This window comes from Zalophus californianus, chromosome 4 (genome assembly GCF_009762305.2).
Source record: "Zalophus californianus isolate mZalCal1 chromosome 4, mZalCal1.pri.v2, whole genome shotgun sequence".
Taxonomy (NCBI): Eukaryota; Metazoa; Chordata; class Mammalia; order Carnivora; family Otariidae; genus Zalophus; species Zalophus californianus.
This window is the reverse complement of record NC_045598.1, coordinates 144905795-144930770: the sequence shown is the minus strand read 5'-3', so window position 1 is coordinate 144930770 and position 24976 is coordinate 144905795. Positions and strand designations below refer to the sequence as shown.

Genomic DNA, 24976 nt, shown 5'->3' with positions numbered 1-24976 from the left:
ATGTACCTATTGATTCTACAAAGTTTTTCTAATACAAGCACTGATTTGGTAACTTTTTACAAGTTACATTTTTATTGTTATTTAAACTAGTTTCTTATTTCCTTTGTGGTTTATTCTATATCCATAGAATATAAGTATATTGTTTAATTTAGAACTCTTCAGTGTTTTTCTTGCCACTTCAGCATTTTTATGCTTATTGTTGGCACAGTATATTAGTTTGCTAGAATTGCCATAACAAAATACTCTAGATTGTGACTTAAACAAACAACAGAAATTTATTTTTCTCACAGTGCTAGATGCTGGAAGTCCAAGACAAATGTGGTTGGGTTGGTTTCCTCTAAGACCTCTCTCATTGGCTTGTAGGTGGCTACTCTTTTGCTGCTTCCTCGCTTGAACTTTACTCTGCATTTATTTCCCTGGTGTCCCTTCCTCTTCTTACAAGGACACCAGTTATACAGGATTAAGGCTCCACCCTAAAAATATCATTTTAAGTTAATCACCCCTTTGAAGACCTTATCCCCAAATAGGATTACATTTTTAGGTAGTGGATATTAGAACTTCAACATAGGAATTTGAAAGGCATACAATTCAGTAGGTAAGACATTTTACACTTTTTCACGTTTACTTTGAACTATGTCTTTATAGTTTGAGTGCAAACTACAAACAACATATACTTTGTATTTTTTTTAATGCATTATATTTTTAACTTAATTGCAGTGTTTACTTTCAATTAATGCAATCATTGATATGGTTGGATTTAATCTTCCAATTTTATTAGTTTTCCACTTTTGTATTATTTGATCTTGTATTTCACTATTTCTGATCTTATATGATTTTTTGGGTTCCAGTTTTGATTTTTCTATTTTATTAATTATACAGTTTTTTTTTGTTGCTTAGTGATTAGGAATACAACATCCATCTTTAATTTTTCAGAATTTACTTACAATTCATATTGTACCAATTCACATGAATTATTGAAATCTTGGAAAAGTATAAAGTATAGGTTTTTATCTTCCCATTCTTTATGGAGCTGTGATATAAGTGCTACAAAATTTGGTGTTAAAGAATTAGTTTATAAAACAAGAGGGAAAAACAAAAAATTAGCATCTTTTATATTAACTAGACATTTACTATTTCTGATGTTCTTTATTGTTTTTGGAAAATCTGAGATTCCATTTGTGTCATTTCTCTTAATCCTGAAGAATTGTCTTTCTCAATACTTGTGTATATCTTATTACAAGGAATTCTCCTAGTTTTCCTTCACCTGAAAATATTTTTATTACACTTTCATTTTTGAAGGATATTTTTGCTGGACATCAAATTCTGGTTTTACACTTTTTATTCTTTTTCAGCATTATAAGAATGATCCATTTTATTCTGGTCTTTATGGTTTCTGATAAAAATCCCAGATATTAATTTGATTACTCCTTTTCTTCCTGTAATGTGTCACCTTTCTCTTATAGTTTTCAAGATTAGCTCATAATACTTAGCTTTCAACAATTTGACTTGATGGGGGTTTGTTTTTATTGTACTTGTGTTAAGTATTTTGTATTCTTAAAATTTGATTTTTATCATATTTGGATTACTAAATATTACTACAAATATTTTCTTCCCCATTCTTTCCCTCATCTACTTCTAGGATCCATTTATGTGTATGTTAAACAATGGGATACTATATAACAGGTCCTGAAATCTCTGTTCATTTTCTCAAAATACTATTTTCTTTGCTTCACTTTTAATTCCTCCTGATGATGTATGTTCAAGTTCACTAATTCTTCTATTTTGCAGTTAAGTCAATGGCATTTGTTTTTTATATTTTTAGTGAATATATGTGCTGGTTCTAAGATTTAATTTGATCTTTTTACTTGTTTACATTCTCTATGGAAAGCTTCTCTCTTTTCATTCATTGTGAACATATTTTACCTAGTTTATTTAAACATAATTGCCACTTGAAAATTCTATTTTGCAGGCCTATCATTTAACTAATATCAGTGTTCAATTTTTTTTTGAGAATGTGTCCATTTATAACACTTGAATACTGTGCAAATTTGGATGAAGTTTTGGACAATAAGTTGTGGATAATTGAATTCTGTTTGCTTATTTAATGAGAATTGATTGTTTAGTTTGACTGGACTTGAATTGCAAAACTTTCATAGACAGCAACTCTATTCTCAGGGTCTCTTTAGCTTCTGCATCTATATCTCTGATTCACCTCCAAGGTGAATACATAATTTAGAGATGTCTTCTCTACATCATTCCCTCTTGTAATTCTACTACTCTCTTCAGCATTCATGGTTTCTTTGGCTTTCATTTTCTGGTTCCTTAGGATGGGAAGATTACTGTTTACCCACCATCATTACTGACATGCTTTTCATCAATGCTATTTCTGTCACTGACATGTCATACCAACTATGATTCACTCAGGTTAAAAACTGCCAAGATGAGAATGTATTTGTCTTTCCTCTCAGGGAGTCTGGACTTCCCACCAGAATTTGTCAGTTTCTATTCACTCTCTAATACCTTCAGATAATAGATTTATATTCCAGTTTTGCAGTTTTTTCTGCAGACTGAATGGTTATTTTTAAGGCCTGAGTCCATCATTCTCAAGAGTAGGTGTGTTTAGTATCTACCTTATTTAGATCTTTATTTTCTAGTGACTCTTATTTTTCCCTTATTCTCTTTTAATTATAAGCTAAAAATTTCATAGTTACCACTAAAAAATTAAAAATACATGACTAGCATCTTTGCATGCTTTAATCATTCACTGACTCATACAATCCTGTTTTTTTGATGGTACATAGTTATTTACCAAAACTTTTGCTCACTTTTTTTTGTTGTTATATTATCTTCTTTTCATCTATGTTAATTTCTTCTAGTGGAGGTTTATTCTTTAGGAATTATTTCATTGAGATGGTAAATTCCCTTAGCTTTTATTTCCTCATACTCTGTTTTGATGATAGTTTAACTACTGAAGTCTAGAATGAGAAGTATTTCCCATAAACTCTACTTTTTTAATTAAAAGGAGTTGAATACCAATTTCTGAATTTGCACCATATTTCAATCCCTACTTACTTTGAAATTGGGAACTTAGAGATATTGTTGTATTTTCACTAGAACTCTAGGTTTGTATTTACCTTAAAACTGAGAAGTGAGTATGAAGCATGACAACATAGAGAATTTTTGACTCAAAATGATCTTTGTAAGTCTGCTTTAGTCATACTATATAGGGTGACCATGTGGACATTAATGGAATTTACTTTCCTCTACTGGTTTTCAGACTCCTCTTTCTCAGCTGACTTGGTTTCTTAATGGAGCTGCTCTGGCCCAGTAGATAATAATTCCCTTCCCTAGTTATGCTCTTTTACCCAGTATAACCCATGGGACAGGGTAGGAAATGGTATTGAAAATAAAAAGGAGTTATACATTCATAGGCCTTCTCCTAAGCTCCAGTGTAGCTAATTGATAGAGCCTTCTTACAGTTCCCAAACAAAAGGATTCAATCATGCATTCAGACCCAAGAGCCACCATCCAAGAAGGTAGTTTCCATTAGATTTAATATGTAAAAGTTCCTCAGCTGAAATGAGCCAGCATACATTTAATGGCCACATATACTTTATAAAATCATGTATATGTATTTGGAAACACAAAAAGGTTATTATCACCCAATATTTAAACAAAATAAAATGTCTTTAAAAGACATTTTAATTAAGGTATTTAACTTATTCATAATATTTTTATTGAACAAACTTTTTTGTAGTTATTTCCATTATATATTATGAAAAGGGGAAATATTATATCCCTTTTTCTATCATGAAGAATGACACACACACCTTACTTAACATGTATATTAGCACCTGCATTGACAAAAACCTAAAAAGTAAAATATTTGCTTAGCAAAGAAACATATTTGCAGGAGGCTTACTTTCCTAAATATTATTTTATTTGAAGACACTTGTTTTGATGTCAAACACTACCTAAATTAAAATGTTTATTTTAATCATAACTACAAACAAATCTTTGTTTTTGGCCCTGTCTAAATGCACAAATGTTCATGCAAATGTTCCATAGGCCAGCTGCTACTAACAGTCCTTTGTAAACTTTCTTCACCAGGAATTTTGTCTACATTGGTTACATATTTTAAGACATTTATAAAATGTATAAAAATTTTATCTGTAGGATACCTGATTATTGGTTGAAATTATTTAAAAAATAAAAGGCAAAGATGATATGTTTACCGATTCCTGAAAAAAGAATGAAAATGAATAAAATTACATACCTGACAAACAGCAATAAGAAGACTAGCATGTAAATCATGACATCATTCCCTGTAGTAGTTGGTTATCTGATATATATGTGTGTATGTATATATGTATTTCATATATATATATATGAAATGATTAAACCTAATGTACTAGGGAAGAGATTTAATATAGATTATTAGATACCTAAAAATACTTTGAAATGGCTGCTGATAAAGGCTCCAGACTGAACTTATTCCCAGACTACCACCATAGATCCATCCTTTCATCCAGAAGCCAGGAATACAGATGCTGTAATACTAACTACTCATTCCAGTTCTACCAGGGATCAGGAAACACAACTATAATCTCTAAGATGGCAATTTCTCAGTCTTGCCATTGCCAACGAAATTTATGTTCAATGATTGCTAATCTAGGGATTGAACACTAGCTCTCCTGTTACCACTGCTACAGAAATACCACATGCATCCATGATGATGATTACAAATAAGTATGAAATCTCTGTATAATTTCCATGTTTTACATCTCAAGATTAATCAGTCTGACAAGAGATAGGCTATATGTAGAACATAAACTAAAGATTTCTAAGAATTTTAGACTTCTAGTCCATAGAATGTAGTAAGTCCTGAAATAAAGGGGTTGGAACTACATTAAATGAGCAAATCAACTGAAATATTTGCCAGAGGATTCATATAAAAAAATACCACTTGTAAACTATATAACCTCAGTTTTAGAACTTCATTTGTCATTAAGTGCAAATCTATCAACTAATGATGCAAGTTTAAATTTTGAATTGCCAAGTGCCTGATAATTCCAGCAAAAAATTTATCATGTTGATTTAAATGGTCTCACTTTGAGGACTTGTAGTACATAAGCAGCAATTTATCTTATTTTAATAAATATTTGACTTGTTTTTAATTATGAAATATTTCCAACATATACGCTCAATCAGGAAGCATGCACAATTGTAACTACTATTCTTAATGTGGACTCTTTATTGCAATGAGGCTGTACTGTTTCTTGTATCTGATGTATTACTCCAAAAGTGGCAGCTATACTGTTACTTTTTTACCTTTATAAAACCTGCATATTTTCTTATCTGACCACCTTGAATTAGGTTACATAAATTCTTCCTCCCTGTGTCAAAATATCCCCCATGGCATCCCACTGATTCATAGGTCTCGTACAGCAGGAAATAGTGGGACATAAGCCTCACAAAATCAATCAGGGGTGCTATTTCACTAAAGTATTCAGGGACTCCACTTGTTTGGAGAATGTTGTAATATTCTCTTCAAAGTGAGAAGCAAGTTGTTGTTACTCATATCTCCTTCAAATAAAACACAGCTAATGCTTGGGAGACCTTGCTGTATATTTTCTGTGTTATTGAGGTCTGTTTATTTATCAAGGAACTAGTAAAGCTGTCATCTTTGAGTTTGACCCAAAGCCTGAGAAAATTTTCTACCTGGCTCAGCATGCTATGCAAAGAAAGCTCTCTCTGCCTTTATGACCCAGATGACCCATTTGTGATGATATGGTTGGAACTAGAGGGTATGATGCTAAGCAAAATAGGTCAGTTGGAGAAAGACAAATACCACATGATTTCACTCATATGTGGAACTTAAGAAACAAAACAGATGAACATAGGGGAAGGGAAGGAAAAATAAAATGAACATTGAGAGGGAGGCAAACCATAAGAGATGCTAAACTCTAGGAAACAAACTGAGGGTTGCTGGTGGGGAGATGGGTATTAAGGAGTGTACTTGATGTAATGAGCATTGATGAATGTTGATGAATCACTAAATTCTACCTCTGAAACTAAAAAAAAAAAACAAACTACCCCTGGTACAGAGAACCCCAAATCCCAGAGTTTCTCCCCAAGGAGCAAAGGGTTTGATCTATACATTGGACACCCCAACTTTTAAGACCTGCCACTGAGAGACAAGCCCTTAAAACATTTAGCTTTGAAAGCCAACAGAGCTCACAGCCATGGGACTCATAAGGCTATTGCAAACTGAGAAACAGTAAAGGGCTTCTGCACACACATATACACACATGGCCCAAGGGTCCAGCACAGAGTCATTTGAAAAGCATCCAGAATCTCTGTGAAACAGGTTTATTTATCTTAGCGTGTGGGCCTTAGTGGCAGGCATATAATTTAACACATATCTAGGAGCCTCCTGGAAGGCTAGTGGGCACCATCTCTCCACTTTCCCTCTGCCACACTCCCAATGCCAGTTTCTGCCACAGTTGAGCCTTTACAGGTGTCTGGGCCCACCATATTTATGTCTAGTATTCCCATTATTATGGCTCCCACCCAAGGGACATCCCTTGATCATCTGGCTCTGGTGGCTAGCAGGGTTAACATCCCTGGGTCCCACAGTTCTTGGTTGGTTACCACCACCACAGCACTGCACAGACAGCAACTGAAATATATCCTAGTTTTTCTGTGAAAAAGGTGTATTTTCTTATCCTGGAGCTTCTGCCTGAGGAGCATTCTTCTGGTTTGGCACACATCTAGAGGCTATGGAGGGCTCTCAGAGAACAGAGGCCAAGGGATACAATCATCTTTGCATTCTCCCTCTGCCTTTGTCACAGAAAGGCACTCATGCTGGCCATCTGGTATCCCAATTTTGGTGGCTGTTTCAGGGGACACTTCCAGACCACTTAGCACTGGTGGCCAAGAGGACATATGCTAAGGGACTGGACTGACTGGAGTGGACTGGACTGTAATCAAAGGAGAAAGAACTTTTAACAGGTTACTACCCACAGGGTATAGCAAGAGGCAACTTACCTGGGGAAGGAAACAGACTTCTAAATCCAGAAGTACTAGAGAGTTCCAAGTAAGATGAACCCAAAACATATTGCCATTAAAATGTCAAAAGTTAAAAACAAGGAGAGGATCTTAAAAGCAACAAGAGAGAAACAACTTCACAGGTCACAGGAAGTGGTACAATATATTCAAAGTGCTGAAAGAAACAAAAATTCCAACCAAGAATATTTTACCCAGCAAAAATGTTACTCAGAATTGAAAGAGTGATAAAAAGTTTTCCAGAGAAGCAAAATGTAAGGAATTCTTCACATAGTTTGCCTTATAAGAGAAGTTAAAGGGACATGTTTTGGTTGAAATGAAAAGGTACTGGTTAATACAGAAAAATAATGAAAGTATTGTCATGAAAAATATGAAAGTATGTATCTCACAGAAAAAGGTAAATACTTGGCAAATTTCAGAACAATAAAGAATCACTTAGGAATCCAGTTTAAAGGCTAAAAAAAAGGTAATAAAAAATAACTACATTAATTTGTTAAGGTATACACAAGATAAAAAGATACAAATTGTGACATCAAAAACACAAGACATGCTTTAGAATGCAGTCAAATTTAAGTTGTTATCAACTTGAAATAGACTTCATAAATGTTTTTATATGTATGCCTTCTGTGAAAGAGGAAGTAATGCTTCAAAACTCACTTTACAAAAACCAATAGTCACTTTACAAAGCCAGCATTACTCTGATACCAAAATCAGACAAGGAACTATAAGAAAAGTATAAGCCAATATCACTGAAAAACATAGCTGCAAAAATCCTTAATAAAATGTTAGCTAATTAAAAGGATTATACAAACAAATAATCCTAAAATTTGTATGGAACCAGAAAAGACCCTGAATAGCCAGAGGAATGTTGAAAAAGAAAAGCAAACCTGGTGACATCCCAACTCTGGACTTCAAGCTTTATTACAAAGCTGTAATCATCAAGACAGTATGGGACTGGCACAAAAACAGACACATAGATCAATGGAACAGAATAGAGAGCCCAAAAATGGACCCTCAACTCTATGGTCAACTCTATGGTAATCTTTGAAAGAACGTCCAATGGAAAAAGGACAGTCTCTTCAACAAATGGTGTTGGGAAAATTGGACAGCCACATGCAGAAGAAGGAAACTGGACCATTTCCGTACACCACACACAAAAATAGAAAAAAGAAAAAGAAGAAGATAGCAGGAGGGGAAGAATGAAGGGGAGTAAGTCAGAGGGGGAGACGAACCATGAGAGACGATGGACTCTGAAAAACAAACTGAGGGTTCTAGAGGGGAGGAGGGTAGGGGGATGGGTTAGCCTGGTGATGGGTATTAAAGAGGGCATATTCTGCATGGAGCACTGGGTGTTATGCACAAACAATGAATCATGGAACACTACATCAAAAACTAATGATGTAATATATGGTGATTAACATAACAATAAAACAATTTAAAAAAATAGACTCAAAATGGATAAAAGACCTAAATGTGAGACAGGAGTCCTTCAAAATCCTAGAAGAGAACACAGGCAGGAACCTCAGCCGCAGCAACTTCTTCCTAGAAACATCACCAAAGGCAAGGGAAGCAAGGGCAAAAATGAACTATTGGGGCTTCATCAAGATAAAAAGCTTTTGCACAATAAAGGAAACAGTCAACAACATCAAAAGACAACTGACAGAATGGGAGAAGATATTTGCAAATGACATATCAGATAAAGGGCTAGTATCCAAAATCTATAGGAACCTATCAAACTCGACACCCAAAGAACAACTAATCCAATCAAGAAATGGGCAGATGTGAACAGACATTTTTCCAAAGAAGACATCCAAATGGCCAACAGACACATGAAAAAGTGTTCAACATCACTCGACATCAGGGAAATCCAAATCAAAACCTCAATGAGATATCACCTCACACCAGTCAGACTGGCTAAAATTAACAAGTCAGGAAATGACAGATGTTGGAGAAGATGTGGAGAAAGGGGAACCTTCATACACTGCTGGTGGGAATGCAAGCTGGTACAGCCACTCTGGAAAACAGTATGGAGGTTCCTCAAAAAGTTGAAAATAGAGCTACCCTATGACCCAGCAATTGTACTACTGGGTATTTACCCCAAAGATACAAATGTAGTGATCTGAAGGGGTATGTGCACCCCAATGTTTATAGCAGCAATGTCCATAATGGCCAAACTATGGAAAGAGCCTAGATGTCCATCAACAGATGAGTCAATAAAGAAGATGTGATACACACACACACACACACACACACACACACACACACACACACACACACACACATATATACATACAGTGGAATATTATGCAGCCATCAAAAAACCCCGAAATCTGGCCACTTGCAACGATGTGGATGGAACTGGATGGTATTATGCTAAGCAAAATAAGTCAATCAGAGAAAGACAAGTATCATATGATCTCACTGATATGAGGAATTCTTAATCTCAGGAAACAAACTGAGGGTTGCTGGAGTGGTAGGGGGTGGGAGGGATGGGGTGGCTGGGTGACAGACATCGGGGAGGGTATGTGCTATGGTGAGTGCTGTGAATTGTGTAAGACTGATGAATCACAGACCTGTACCTCTGAAACAAATAATACATTTTATGTTAAAAAAAAAAGTAGGAAGGGGAAAATGAAGGGGGGGAAATCAGAGGGGGAGATGAACCATGAGAGACTATGGACTCTGAGAAACAAACTGAGGGTTTTGAAGGGAGGATGGGTTAGCCCAGTGATGGGTATTAAGGAGGGCACGTATTGAATGGAGCACTGGGTGTTATACACAAACAATGAATCATGGAACACTACATCAAAAACTAATGATGTAATGAATGGTGACTAACAGAACAAAATAAAATTAAAAAAATAAATAACTAAAAAGATTATACATCATGATCAGTGAGATTTAGTTCAGCCATGGATGAATGGTACAACATCCACAAATAAATCAATGTAATACACCACAATAACAAATGAAGAATAAATTATATAGTCATCTTAATAGATGCAGGTGAAGCATTTAACTAAAGTCAACATACATTAATGGTAAAAATTCTCAACAAAGTGGATATAGAGAGATCATAGTTCAACATAATGAAGGTCAATATAACAAGCCCACAGCTAACATTATACTCAACACAGAGAAGCTGAAAGCTTTTCCTTATTGTCAGGAACAAGCAAGGTATGTCCACTCTTGCTGCTTTCACAGAACATGGTATTTGAAGTCATAATCAGAGCAACTAGGGAGGAAAAATAAATAAAAGGCATCCAAATCAGAAAAGAAGTAAAACTATCAGTAGTTGCAGATGACATAATGTTATATACAGAAAATCTAAAGATTTTACTAAAAACTATTAAAACTAATCAACATTCAGTAAAATTTCAGGATACAAAATCAATATACAAAATCTGTTGCATTTCTATACACTAATAACAAACTATCAAAAAGAGAAATTAAGAAAGCAATCTCATATACAATTGCATTAAAATAATAAAATACCTAGGAATAAATTACCAAGGAGGTGAAAGATGTGTACACTGAAAACTATAAGACATTGAAAAAACTGAAGATGACACACATAAATGGAAATATATTCCATTGTATATATGTGCCATATATTTGAACCTTGGCAAGAGATCTTAAAAGTTCTCATCACAAGAAAAATAATTGTGACTTATATATAGTGATGCAAGTTAACTAGTCTTATTGTGGTGATCATTTCACAATATATACAAATATGGAACTACTATGTCATACAGCTGGTACTATAATGTTATATGTCAATTATATCTCAGTACAAAAAGAATTGCATATTTGTCTACTACTCTTGGAGGGAATAAAATGTGCCCTTATCATTCACATTATTAGTGAGATACGTTTAATTCATATTTAATGATTGCTGTTTGTAATGCCTAGAGTCCAAACTCTGGTTTTGAGTTTGGATTTGATATAGTTTATACCTGGGCAAATAAACATTAGTTTCATCATCTACATAATGGGGATGATAAGAGTTGTCTCACTCAAGCTTAGAGGATATTTGAGTTAGAAAGTCAATGATGTCCAGGGTATGAAACTATAGGAAACTATATAGAAGATTCCCCTCTTGGAGGGCTCACCTACAGTTTTGCTCACCCTGAGACCCAGTGAAGAAATAGCAGTTTGAAAAGGATAAACCCCCATAACATATGGCTTTGAAAACCAGTAGGGCCTAGCTCTGGGAGCTTTGAAAATCAGTGATAGTTATCTCTGGGAGTGCCAGAGGGCTATAGGAAACTGAGACTCTGCTTTTAAAGGGCCCTCACACAATCTTTCTTGGTTTGGGACCCATCAAATAGGCAGCAGTTATAAAAGCACCTGGGCCATATATGAAAGAGACATCTCATTTTAGGGCATATGCCAGAAGGCTCTATCGGAACTTTCTCCAGGAACAAAAGCACTGGTGGGTGCCATTTTCCTTGCCTTGCTGCCTATCTAGTCTGACTTTGGAGAGCACCAGTTGTGACACTCTTCGTCTACCTTGCTAGCACTGTTACCCCACCCCAGTGTTCCCTCTGAATCTACCCTTCCTAACCTACCCACTGGGCAGTTACCCCTCCAAAGTGTCTCCTTCCCTGAGGAGGGGAGCTAGCCCTACCCACCAGCATACCCACCTCATAGCCAGCCATACCAGGGGCTAACACCACCCACCAACACAATGGTTACAGTTGCAGCCAGTTGCAGCCAGACCTAGCAGCCAACCACATGGGTGTTATTCCCACATAACAGGATTCTCACACCAGCTGGTGGAATCAGCCCCACCCACCACTGCACCTACTTGGATCTTGACCCAGTCACAACAGGAAGGTAGACATAGTCCACATAGTGGACTTCCCTGAAATGCTTGGTTCTGGTGACCAGGGAGAATTATGCTTCTGGTTCCCCTCAGTTTGCCTTTCACGTAAAACCATTTTGTTTAAGACCAGGAGATGTAGCTGATCAAAAAGAGTCAGACAAAATAAGGAAAGAGAACTATGTTCAAACAAAAGAAAAGATAAAAGAGTTCAAAGTAATGATCACAAAATGCTCACTGAACATGGGAGAAGAGTGGATAAATTCAGTAAGAATTCAACAAAGAGATTGAAAATATGAAAAATAAGCAATCAGAACTCAAGAATATAATAATTAAAATGAAAAATACACTAGAGGAAATCGACAGCAGATTAGAGGATACAGAAGAATCAATAAGCAATCTAGAAGACAGGGTAGTAGAAATCATCCAAACTGAATAGAAAAAAAAAGAATTTTAAAAAATGAAAACAGATTAAGGGACCTTTAGGATAACATCAAGCATATTATATTTATATTATAGAGGTACCAGAAGGAGAAGAGAGAGAGAGAAAGGGGCAGAAAACTTATTTGAAGAAATAATAGCTGAAAACTTTCCTAACATGGAGAAAGAAACAAGCATACAAGTGCAGGAAGCACAGAGAAGCCCAAAAAGAACCTGAAGATGTCAATACACATAATTACAATAGCAAAATTTAAAGAAAAAATTGTCTTAAAAGCAGCAAGAGAAAAGTAACTAATTACATACAAGGGAACACCCATAAGCTTGTTAGCTGATTTTTCAGCAGAAACTACAAGCCAGAATGGAGTGGCATAATATATTCGAAGTGCTGAAAGAAAAAAAGAAAACCTACAGCCAAGAATAATTTAGCAAGAAGGGTTATCATTCAGAATTGAAGGACATAAAGAGTTTCCCAGAAAAATGAAGTTAAGGAGTTCATCATCACTAAACTGGCCTTACAAGAAATGTTAAAGAAACTTCTTTAAGTACGAAAGAAAAGGCTGTAAGTAGAAGAAAACTATGAAAGAACAAATTTTATTGGCAAAAGCAAACATATAGTAAAAGTAGTAAATCAATCTCTTATAAAGTTAATGTGAAGGGTAAAAGAGAAAAGATCAACTTTATCCACAATAATTAGTTAATGGATACCCAAAATAAAAAGAATAAAATATGACTTCAAGTAAAGAGAAGTAAAAATGTAGTGTTTTTAGATGTGTTTGAACTTAAGCAACCATCAACTTAAAACAGATCGCTATATATATATATACATAAATGTTATATGTGAACCTCATGGTAACCAACCAAAAAGCTAAAATAGATACACAAAAATTTAAAAGAAAGTAATCTGAGCATAACAAAGTCATCAAATTACAATGGAAAGGAGCAAAAGAAGAAAGGAACAGAGAAGAACTAAAAAAAAATTAACAAAATGGCAATACATACATGCTGATCAGTAATTGCTTTAAATGTAGACTAAATACTCCAATCAAAAACCATAAAATGATGCAATAGATTAAAAAAAAAGACCCATCTTTACTTGCCTACAAGAGACTCACTTCAAACTTAAAGACACATACAAAGTGAAGGAAAAACATATACCATGGAAAGAACAACAACAAAAAGCCAGGGTAGCAATACTTAGACTGAATATACTTTAAAACAAAGACTGTAGCAAGAGATAAAGAAAGGTACTACATAATGGTAAATAGATCAATCCAACAAAAGAATATAACAAGTATCTAAGTACCCAACAGAGGAACACCTAAAAACAACAACAAAAAATATTAACAGACATAAAGGGAAAAATTGACAGTAATGCAATAGTAGAGGGGAATTACAACACCCCACTTACATCTATAGATCGATCCTCCAGGCAGAAAGTCAATAAGGAAATGGTGGCTTTGAATGACACATTAGACCAGATGGACTTACTAGATCTATACAAAACATTCCATTCCCAAACAGCAGAATACACATTCTTTTCAAGTGCACTTGAAGTATTCTCCAGAATAGATCCCATGTTAGGTCACAAAACAAGTCTCACTAAATTTAGCAGGATTGAAATCATTTTAAGTACCTTTTCTGACAAAGATGGCATGGAACTAGAAATCAATTACAAGAAAAACTGGATAAAACATGAATACATGGAGGCTAAACAACATGTTACTAAATAACCAATGGGTCAATAAAGAAATAAAAGAGGAAATAAATATTTTGAGACAAAGGAGCATGAAAACACAACATTTCAATATCTTTGAGACACAACTAAAACAGTTCAAAGAGAGAAATTTATAGTGATCCAGGCCTACCTCAAAAAACAAGAGCAATCTCAAACAGTCTAACTTCACACCTTAAAGGAACTAGAAAAAGTAAAACAAAGTCTAATGTTATTAGAAATAAGAAAATTTATTCCATGAAAACTAAAGATCAGAACAGAAAAACATAGAGGCAAAGAAAAAACAAACAGATCAATGAAACAAAGAGCTGGTTCTATGGAAAGATAAACAAAATTGATAAATCTTTAGCCAAATTCATCCAGAAAAAAAGACTGGAGACTCAAAATCAAAAATGAAAGAAAAGTTACAACTGACTCCACAGAAATAGAAAGGATTAGGAGAAAAAAATAGAGAGCTCAGAAATAAACCCTTATATAGTCAATTAATCTACGACAAAGGCAAGAATACACAATGGGGAAAAGATAGTCTCTTCAATAAATGATGCTGGGAAATTGAACAAAGTTGAAGCTCAATCACTTTTGTACTCTTTATGTACATAAAAAAAAAACCCTCAAAATGGATTAAAAACCTAAATGTAAAACGTGAAAACATAAGACCCCTGAAAGAAAAAATAGGCAGTAAACTTTTGGACATGTCTTTTTTGGATCTGTCTCCTCAAGCAAAGGCAATGGAAGTAAACAACTGGGACTATATCAAACTAAAAAGCTTTTGCATAGCAAAGGAAACCATCAACAAAACAAAAAGGCAACCTACTGAATGGCAGAAGATACATGCAAATGATATATCCAGGAAGGGGTTAATATCCAAAATATATCATGAGCTAATACAACTCAACACCAATCAATCAGTCAATCAATAACCAACCAACCAACCACCTGATTAAACAATGGGAAAAAGGGAAGAGACATGAATAGACACTTTTCCAAAGAGTCATATAAATGGCAAACAGATACATCAAAAGATGCTCAACATCACTCATTATCAGGGAAATGCAAATCAAAACCAAAATGATATATCACCTCACACCTGTCAAAATGGGTATTATCAAAAAGACAAGAAATAAACAACTGTTGGTGAAGATATGGAGAAAAGGGAAACCTTGTTTACTGTTAGTGGGAATGTAAATTGTTATAGCCATTATGGAAAACAATATAGAGTGTCCTCAAAATGTTAAAAATAGCAATACCATATGATCCATCAATTCCACTTCCAGGTATTTATTCCATGAAAACTAAAACACTAATTTGAATGATGTATGTACTCCTATGTTCACTGCAACAATATGCAAAATAGCAAAAATACAGAAGCAATCTAAGTATCCATCAATAAATGAATGGATAAAGAAGACGTGTTACATATATGCAATGGAATATTATCCAGCCATAACAACAAATGAAATTTTGACCTTTGTGACAACATGGATGGACCTAGAGATTATTATGTTAAGTGAAATAAATCAGAGAAAGCCAAATACCAGATGATTTCACTTAAAAGTGGAACTTATAAAAGCAAAACAAATGAATAAACAATACTACACAGAAATAGACTCACAAATACAGGGGAAAAAACGTGGTTGCTAGAGAGGAAAGGGGTAAGGTGATGGGATCAACAGGTAGAAGCTTCCAATTATAAAACAAATAATAAATATCTCATGGGGTATAAAATACGGCATAGGGAATATAGTCAATAATATGCTAATAATTTTGTATGGTGACAGATGGTGACTATACTTATAGTGAGCATTTTATAATGTATATAAATGTTGAATTACTGTTGTATATTTCCATTAAAAATAAAAATAATTGTCTCACAGATTTTAAAGATAGCAAAAGAATAGTTTCTAAAGCTTTTGCTTTCACATAGTAGGCCCTCGATAAGCGTTATTTTTCTTCTAACTATACGAATGATCTTTTTGCACTTACCACAGTTTAGTTTGTTTTTGTTTTGATATTTAAAGTTATGTTTAGGGCAGTGGGATGATGGGTAGAGTCCTATTCCGGTGCTTTGAATATAACTTGCAGTAGGTTTCTGATAACTATCACCACTAGCGTCACCCCTCTGTGCTCTGGTCTTACTTCACATACCAAATCACTTGCCATACCTCTCAGTATGGCTTCCTTCTAACTACTGGTTGGCAGGTGCAGGAAGAATTATGCAGTTTCAATTTTACTTCAAATCCCCAACCACTATGAAAAAAATACTTATAAGGCATACCCAATTTCCTAACTTCTAATATATTGTTACCTACATGTGAAAGATGTTCAAAAGACTGTTAAAACTGCTATTTTCCTTTAACCATTTTACATTTCTTTTTGCAGGAGAACAATTTCAGTCAATTAAACTTGCAAGCAACTCTCACTCAGACTTTCCTGTGACTGTCATAAGTGAGAAATGTTTTTAAAAAATGAATAGTTGTAAGGATTGAGTCTTCTGATGGGAGCTATTACCTGTCTGACATTTTTGGGGACTTGATTAACTACCTCGGTTCATCTGAGATAACTATTCAGAAAGCCTTGAACTGTTTTTTCACTTACTAAATGAATTTAAGTCACTCCCTGTTTGTGTCCTAATTACACATGGCATTTCCAAGTTTGTTGCAAATGACAACTATGACTCAAAAGTGTCTTGAAAGTGGAAATATCCTTGACATGAGTTTAAAAGTAGCATTTAATAATCTTTTCATGCCCTTGGAATTAGATACAATTTTTATTTTCACACTTTAAGTGTGAAGTAGGCAACTTTAGTGGATCATTTCTTCTCTCTGTTCTCCTGCCCAATCCCTTTAGTACTTGCCCCACAATTCACAAATTACAACATTCTAAAATAGTTTTTTATAGTTAGGTATTTATATATGAGTTTTTAAAAATAAGTTTGACAACTCTGTGGTGAAGTTATAAAATTTGTCCTGCAGAAATACTTGCATTCAAAATTACTAATAAAAGTATTCAAAAATTGATGATATCAGAATATTAAAATAGGTTAAGTATATTCCAGTAGATCACGGATTCAATAAATTACTGTCTTTCCATTTAATGGAGCATTATAGAGCAGATAAAAGTAATATATTGATACGAAATGCTCTCCAAGTACAAAAATTATAGTATAAAATGTACTCTAGATATGTATCTTATATAAATACCCCTACACTTTTACCCCTACAGTAGTACACCTAGACATCTTCTTTGTACTATATTTTTGTACTTAATATTCTTTATATATATATTCCTTTTACCTATTAGCTTAATATTTTTATAATATTATATGCTTATAACTTCAGTGACTCTCTCGAAGGATACATAAGGAACTTATAATTAGTTACCTCTTTGAAGAAGAACTGAGTGACTTTGGAACAGAGGTTAGGGCAATTGGGTTGAAACAGGAAAACTAACAAACTTGCATAGTTCACCTTTTTAACTTAATTGTTTATGATTCAGGGTGTGGAGTGAGAGCTATTAGGGAATGTTAAAAGTCTTTCCTCAAGCTTTCACTTAATGCTATAAATGTGGCAAAGGTATTTTTATTTTACTCCCTTCCTCTAACACTCACTAATGATAACCAAATAGAGAAGTAAATATCCTCAACTTCAAATCACAATCAATAAACAGTATCTGTCAAATAAAATAAAATTTGTGTCAAAATCAAGATGTTTATATAGAACTGATACACACCTTCTTGGCTTCAGGCAGCATGCAGATTTTTCTAAACATAGTCTTAAAGGCTTATCAAAAATACCTTGATCTAAATGCTGTAGTAAGCTGCGCAAGAAGCCAGGCAGGAATACCCTTTCATGACCTCAATTCAGTATAGCAAAAGACGAAGAAAAGCTGAAGGAGGTAAAGGAAATGTCTAATATGCTTTAGCGGTGCTGCCCAGAGACAGATAAGTAAATATAGATAACAAATCATTACACATATGCAGGTTATATAAAACTTCACCATGAGCCACACCAATCTTTTATTGCCCCAGTGGGCAATAATCCCTATCTCAATTCTTCTGCAAAGTATTCACTTAGATGGATCTGCCCCCCTTGAAAAAGAAATAACCTGAAAAGAACCAACAGTATACCAACACAAAAATATGTTTTTAACTAAATTATAAACATTACCAGTGGAATTAACTTTCCCAAATCTTCAGACATATGGTTCTCCATACCCAAAGAAATTGATGATCACAAGGCAGCTCTATGAAAAAAATAATTTTTTCAAAGACAGAGTGCAGGATATTAAAGAGGAAATGATAAGCAATATAAGGAGACTGGACGTGATCTGACAAAAAAATAATTAGAAAGAAAAAATCATTAATAAAACCAAAAATAAGAGAAATATTGGGGTGCCTGGGTGGCACAGTCAGTTAAAAGTCCAGCTCTTGATTTCAGCTCAGGTCATGATCTCAGGGTCATAAGATTGAGCCCCACATTGGGCTCTGCACTTGGGTGGGGTCTGCTTGTCCCTCTCTCCCCTCCTCAAATAAATAAAATCTTTTTTTAAAAAAAGAGCAATATTACCAAAGGCACATAGTCTTTTAAAAGTTCTACAAAACAGAATGAAATTTAAGAAATAAAAAAGATCAGAAAAATGATGCTAGGTGTAGAAGGAAAAGGAGATCCAAACAAGTATAATTTACATTCCTAAAAAGACAAAAGAACCAGAAACAAATAGAAAGATGAAAAGTATAATTTATACACACATATAAATGTAAATAAATAACTGATGCTACAGATTAAAAGAAACTGTCCTAGGATAAACTGGTAAAACATAATTCACTACTAAACATATCTTGACACAGTTACTAAACCTCAAATATAATTAAAGGATCCTCTGGAAAAATGTCACTTACTCACTTTTCGGTATCCACAATTCAATGTCAAAATAAGGTGAACCATTATAGAAAAATTTCTGAATACCATGATATATGATCAAGAAAATTGTCATTCATATATTAAAAAAAACAAAGTTGTCATTCATATATCATTTCAAATATGCAAGAACTCAGATAAAATATAGGGTGGTCCTATTTCATAGTTTCCCAAAATCCACTGATGCCTATAGATCAATATTGGTATTAAGAGTTCTCTCTTCATCTTTAAACATGTCCTGATTTGGACAATAGATTTTATAGTCATACTAATAATAAACCCTACTTGAAAGAAAAATAAAACATACAAATAAAAAATTCAGAAATGGCAACACAGAACTTTATTTCAGCTCTGAAATGTAAGGAATTTGAAATCCTTACTTGAATCCTAAGAAAAAATCTGAACAAACTGAAAACCAATGACTTTTCTTGGACTCATCAGAGAACTGTGCTTACAAAGCAAGTTACCATCCTGGACTCTGTATAGACACGTGAATACAATGAATCATAGCCAGCAGCCTATCTGGAACAGAAGCTGGTGGAGCCATAAACTGGTGGGCACATTTAAACAGTAACTTCCCAGAGTGTGGATTAGCATGAGAGAACCTCTGGGTGTAGGGGCTGCGGTTTTAGTGGGGCCCCCACGTTTTTGTGGGCTTTGTCTCCGAAAATGCCCACCAGGTTCTCAATGTGTAAAGTCAAGAAAAATCCTCCTGTTTTGGCAGAAGTGTGAGAAAAGTAATTTTTTCAGAAATAATTGCAGTACCTTCTCTAAAATAAAGGCTTATGTAGGGGACAAGACCTTTGCAAAGCCTTATCCAAAATAGGGAAAGGAAATGATCCAACCCCATCTCTCTCTTTAGCCTTCCTGTCTCATCTAAAGGAGGAATAAAATCTGAGAAACTTTTGTGGAGGTCACAGTCCAGAGACAGAAAACCCCTGAAAGATTAAAATTTAATCATGAGATTATAGATTTCCTCCACCTGTCACATCAGCAGGGCTCCAGAATATAATAATGGGTTACACCTGAAAGAACTGGAAGTTACAGATTCGACTTAAGAAGATTTTTAGGGAAACTCAAAAACAATAAGGGAGAAAAAAAAAAGGACACTAGAGAAAACTGACATATAAAGCTATAGTAAACATTAAACAGTCCCCTACTCTAAGTCGGATAAACACAAAACTTTATAGTAAAGACCTATCTGTCACATTTCCTATTACTTGATATATCATGACCAGCTTTCAACAAGAAATTACAATGCATGTTAAAAGGCAAGAAAAAGTCTGAAGAGACAAAGTAAGCGTTAGAATGAGACACAGATATGGAATTATCAGAGAATTTCATATAACTATGACTAAATTTTTAAGGACTCTAAATGGTAAAAGTAAGCAACAAGCAAGAACACCTGGGTAATATAAATAGAGAGATGGAAACTCTAATAAAAGAAGAAATGCTCACTCTAAATACTATAAGATGTTAAATCTAAGAAGACTATCACAAATAAAGAAGGGATTTAATGGGCTCATCAGTAAACAGGACACAATTGAGGAAAAAAATCAGCGAGCTTGAAGATAGGTCAATAGAAACTTCTCAAGTTGAAATGCAAGGAGAAAAAATAATGGAAAAAAACAAAATAGAATATCAAAGAACTGTGGTATTATTTCAAAAGGTGTAACATGCATACCTAGAATACCAGAATGAGAATAGAGAAGGGAATAGAAGAAATATTTAAAGTAATAATGGCTGAATTTTTTCAAAATTAATAATAGATATCAAAACACAAATCCACAAAGCTCAGAGCACACAAAGCAAAATACATACCAAAAAATGTATACCTAGGTATATCATACAGTGCAGAAAACCTAAGACAAGGAGGAAATCTTGAAATAAGCTAGAGGGAAAAAAGTCATGTTATATAGAGAGGAAAATTTTAAGAATTATAATGGATTTCTCATCAAAAAATATGAAAGCAAGAAAAGAGTGAAATAATTAAAACAGTGAAAGAAAAACCAAACTAGAATATCTAGAGATACACAAGAAAACATGTGGGAATAAACTACTATATTCAGATTGCTCAGCAAATTCCTTCTATTTTGTGTAGTTCTTATCTTCTTAAAGCAAAAACCATTTTTCTAGGGTGCCTGGGTGGCTCAGTTGGTTAAGCGACTGCCTTCGGCTCAGGTCATGATCCTCATGAATATCTTAAAAAAAAAAGATTATTTGAGAGAGAGAGAATGAGAAATAGAGAGCACGAGAGGGAAGAGGGTCAGAGGGAGAAGCAGACTCCCCGCCGAGCAGGGAGCCCGATGTGGGACTCGATCCCGGGACTCCAGGATCATGACCTGAGCCGAAGGCAGTCGCTTAACCAACTGAGCCACCCAGGCGCCCTCAAATAAATAAAATCTTAAAAAAAAACATTTTTCTACTCCAAAAAACTCATATTTTCACTCATATATGATCATTTCAAAAACTTTAAATTCTGATCACCTGGGAGTCATTCATTATTGAGTCAGAATATTCCATAAGTTTGTAAGGTATATAAATGCATAAAATCTATCATTCATTCATTCAATCATTTTATGCCCTATGATAGAGGAACAATAATAAGAATTTTAGATTTCTCAGCAGAAATCATGCAGGCTATAGAGAGAGATATTCATTGAATGATTGATTAGAGGGAAGCCACTCACGTATGATTACTGAGGCTTCAAAGTCCCTATTTTTCAGAGCAAATATTCTAGTTTGAGTCCAAATTTTGGCAGGCTGATGTAGAACCAGGAAATTGAAAGGCCATCAGGAAGAAGAATTCTCCTTTATTGGGTGGGGGAGAGTCAGACTTTTGTTCTATTCAGACCTTCATCTGATTAGATGGCGTTCATCCACATTATGGAGGACAATCTGCTTTATTCAGTCTACCAATATAAATGTTCATCCTATCCAAGAACACCTTCACAGAAACACCCAGAATAATGTATGATCAAATATCTCAATTAAGATAGTTTATGTATGGATTTTATATTCATTTTATCTATATCAGAAACCAGTATCCGGTATATATCACAAAAGGAAAGGAAAGAGTTTGACTTTTGCTAGAGAAATTTGATAGCCATCAGCAAGATTTAAAGTAATGAATAAATAATATTGGCTTTTTAAAAAATGAGTCCTTGTTATCCTAGATATCATATTTTATATACTCCAAATAAATTATAACAATGGTAATAATATAAAATAAAATATTTTGGAAAATATGTCAAAAGAACTCATATACTTTCTTATAGTCATACTTATTACAGGATAGAGCAAAATAAAAGAATCAAATAATAGATACCCATGAAAATCCTGTTCATTTTTCATGCTATCACAGAAACAGTTAACAAGTGCTGGAATATGGGTAATCCTCTTCACCAAGATAGCATTCACTGTGTGCCAATAGATGTCATCCTATTTAATTTTCACAGCAACTTTATGGGGTAGTTATCCCTTGTTTTATTTTAGTGATGAGGAAACTAGGGCTCAGAGTAGTAGTATGCAATTGCCACCATCAGCAAGAGATAGAATTTAATACAGGTCTCATTGTCTCTGAAACCTCCTATTTTCAGTTTACATTAATTCCTTCCCTCATAAGTAGTGTTACGTTATTTTTTTTAAAAAGGGTTAATCGATTTGTTCATCTGGCATTGGCATCAAATGATATTTTATAGAATATTAAAAATCTCATGGCATCAGATTTCCCAAAGTTCAAAGTTGAGCTTATAAATAACACCTTCATAAATTTAGCCAAATTTACACTGAGTCACTCAGTTTTCAACAACTTCGACTAAATCTCCCATATTTCTTAATATATATTATATATCAAATCTTATCAGATTTCCTTTCAGAATTAATTTGGAAGGATAAAGTTTGTTCATTTCTGTTTTTTGAAGACCTTATCAATTAACACCACTAGCATGGGTTTACGGATAGAATGTGTGTTGATACTACTTTGGGAGGAAAATAAAATACTAAATCAGTCCTAGTTCAAAGTACCAAAGAATTATGCTGTCTACTACTATGTATTTTATCTCAGTGGAATTTAGCATCACATGCCACACTCAAGAGAGAGTCATCTCATGGGCCTCCTTGCCAAGGATTAACAATGAGAATCTAGTACCAGATGTCATTTAGGTGTCCCTGCATGTCTAGGAGACTATGATCTCATTTTATGCACTAGTCTAATATCTTTGTTTTCTTGTTGTTCAGCAATGAATCCTGTGGAGAACTGGAAAGCAGTATTATTTCCTGTAGTTCACCATCTGTGGACCAAGCTTTTTCTTTCCTTGTGATGCAATTCAATGCCTATACTACCCAACTGCAGCCTAGCTCTACATCAAGTATTTTGTTTCATCTTTAATTTGTAATTTGTTCAATGTACAGGTGAAAATAAATATAAATTTACAAGAGGTGCATAAGGAAGAAAGTCAAATTATATGAAACGAATACTAAAAAGTTTCAGTTACTGAAGTAAAAGGATTATCATACAGTTTTTCTTTGTGGGTCAAAGTATCTAACAACAAAAGAAAGGACTTGCAAGATACATGGAAGAAATTAACATGGGTATGTAACAACATGTCAGTAATACTGTTCATTATTCTATATTCACATTGAGAAAATACAAGGGAGGGATTTAACATGAGCATAAATGGACTTAAAAAAATAAACACAAAACCGAAAATGCCAAAGCAATTTGTCGTGTGAAACTACCTGGGGACCTGCATTTCAGGTGCAGCAAGTCACATGGCTGCACACACCATGCCCAAAATGACTTTATGTCAAAAGCTATTTATCAAATGTGGGAGCATGTGGCAAGCATTGGGAATGAATCACTGTTTCCTTTGTGGTATGCTGACTTGTGCATTTACCTTGTTACATTGTTCTATGTTATATCATTTTCAAAAAATGCCCCCTGCCGCATTCAAAGCCCTTGTCTGATTCTATAACAGTAAAGGAAAGCATTTAAGAAGTTTTGCCTAGGTGGCTCAGTCGTTAGGCATCTGCCTTCGACTTGGGTCATGATCCCAGGGTCCTGAGATCGAGCCCCGCATCGGTCTCCCTGCTTGGCGGGAAGCCTGCTTCTCCCTCTCCCACTTCCCTTGCTTGTGTTCCCTCTCTCGCTGTCTCTCTCTCTGTCAAATAAATAAATAAAATCTCTTAAAAAAAAAAAAGTTTTGCCTATACAGAGAAATAGAGAACTTGACCAGATTTGATGAATTATTTTTATATCATATGTGCAACTTTCACCTTTATCAATATCTATAATATAAGCTACCAAGCACATTTTATAATTTACATAAATCCATAGAGGTAACTATTGAGTCAGAGCAGTATGATGCTATACTAATTTTAATGTTAATGACTGCTCACTTAAATTAGAGCAAGTGTTTGTAATAAAAAATTCACAAATATTAAGACATACTGGAAACTATTTTTATTTGATGAATATGAATTTACATGACTTTTTTTAATCCATAGAAATTTCCTTTAAATTAAGCAGTTTAGGATTTATTTAAAAACAACAGCAACAACAACCTAGAATTGCTTAATTTAGCCTGCTAGGATTTCCCCATGCAATTAGACTGCGTGGAACATGAAATGTCCTCAATAAATAACTGGTGAATTAGTGATGAATGGATAAATGAATGAGTAAATAAACTTACAAATATAGAAGGAAAGGAAGACGTTTTCAGACTTTCCTAATGTTAGGACTATGTAGGCAAGTATTAAAAAACAAACAGGGAAGTTCTAAGATACTTGATCATGTTTCATGTGGATATTTGGATACCTACTAAAGTTTACATACATGCACACAGATCCATACACACAGACTAATTGAAATTAGGAAACCATGACTCAACTGAATATATGCAAGAGCCAAGCCAAGCTAATTTTCATCTTAGATTTCATCCAAAAATCTTATTTCCACTCTAAAATATGTTCTAAAAATATGCCAGTATAGAC

At 34.2% G+C, this 24976-nt stretch overlaps 1 long non-coding RNA gene across 1 annotated transcript in view; it reads left to right on the top strand.

Moving 5' to 3' along the window:
- LOC113926400 overlaps positions 1-23350 on the top strand; it is a 42627-nt gene extending 19277 nt beyond the window's left edge. Inside the window, exon 4 of the long non-coding RNA XR_003521307.2 lies at positions 23222-23350. This is a non-coding gene — a long non-coding RNA (uncharacterized LOC113926400). The remainder of the gene's footprint in view (positions 1-23221) is intronic.
- Positions 23351-24976: the final 1626 nt, after the last annotated feature.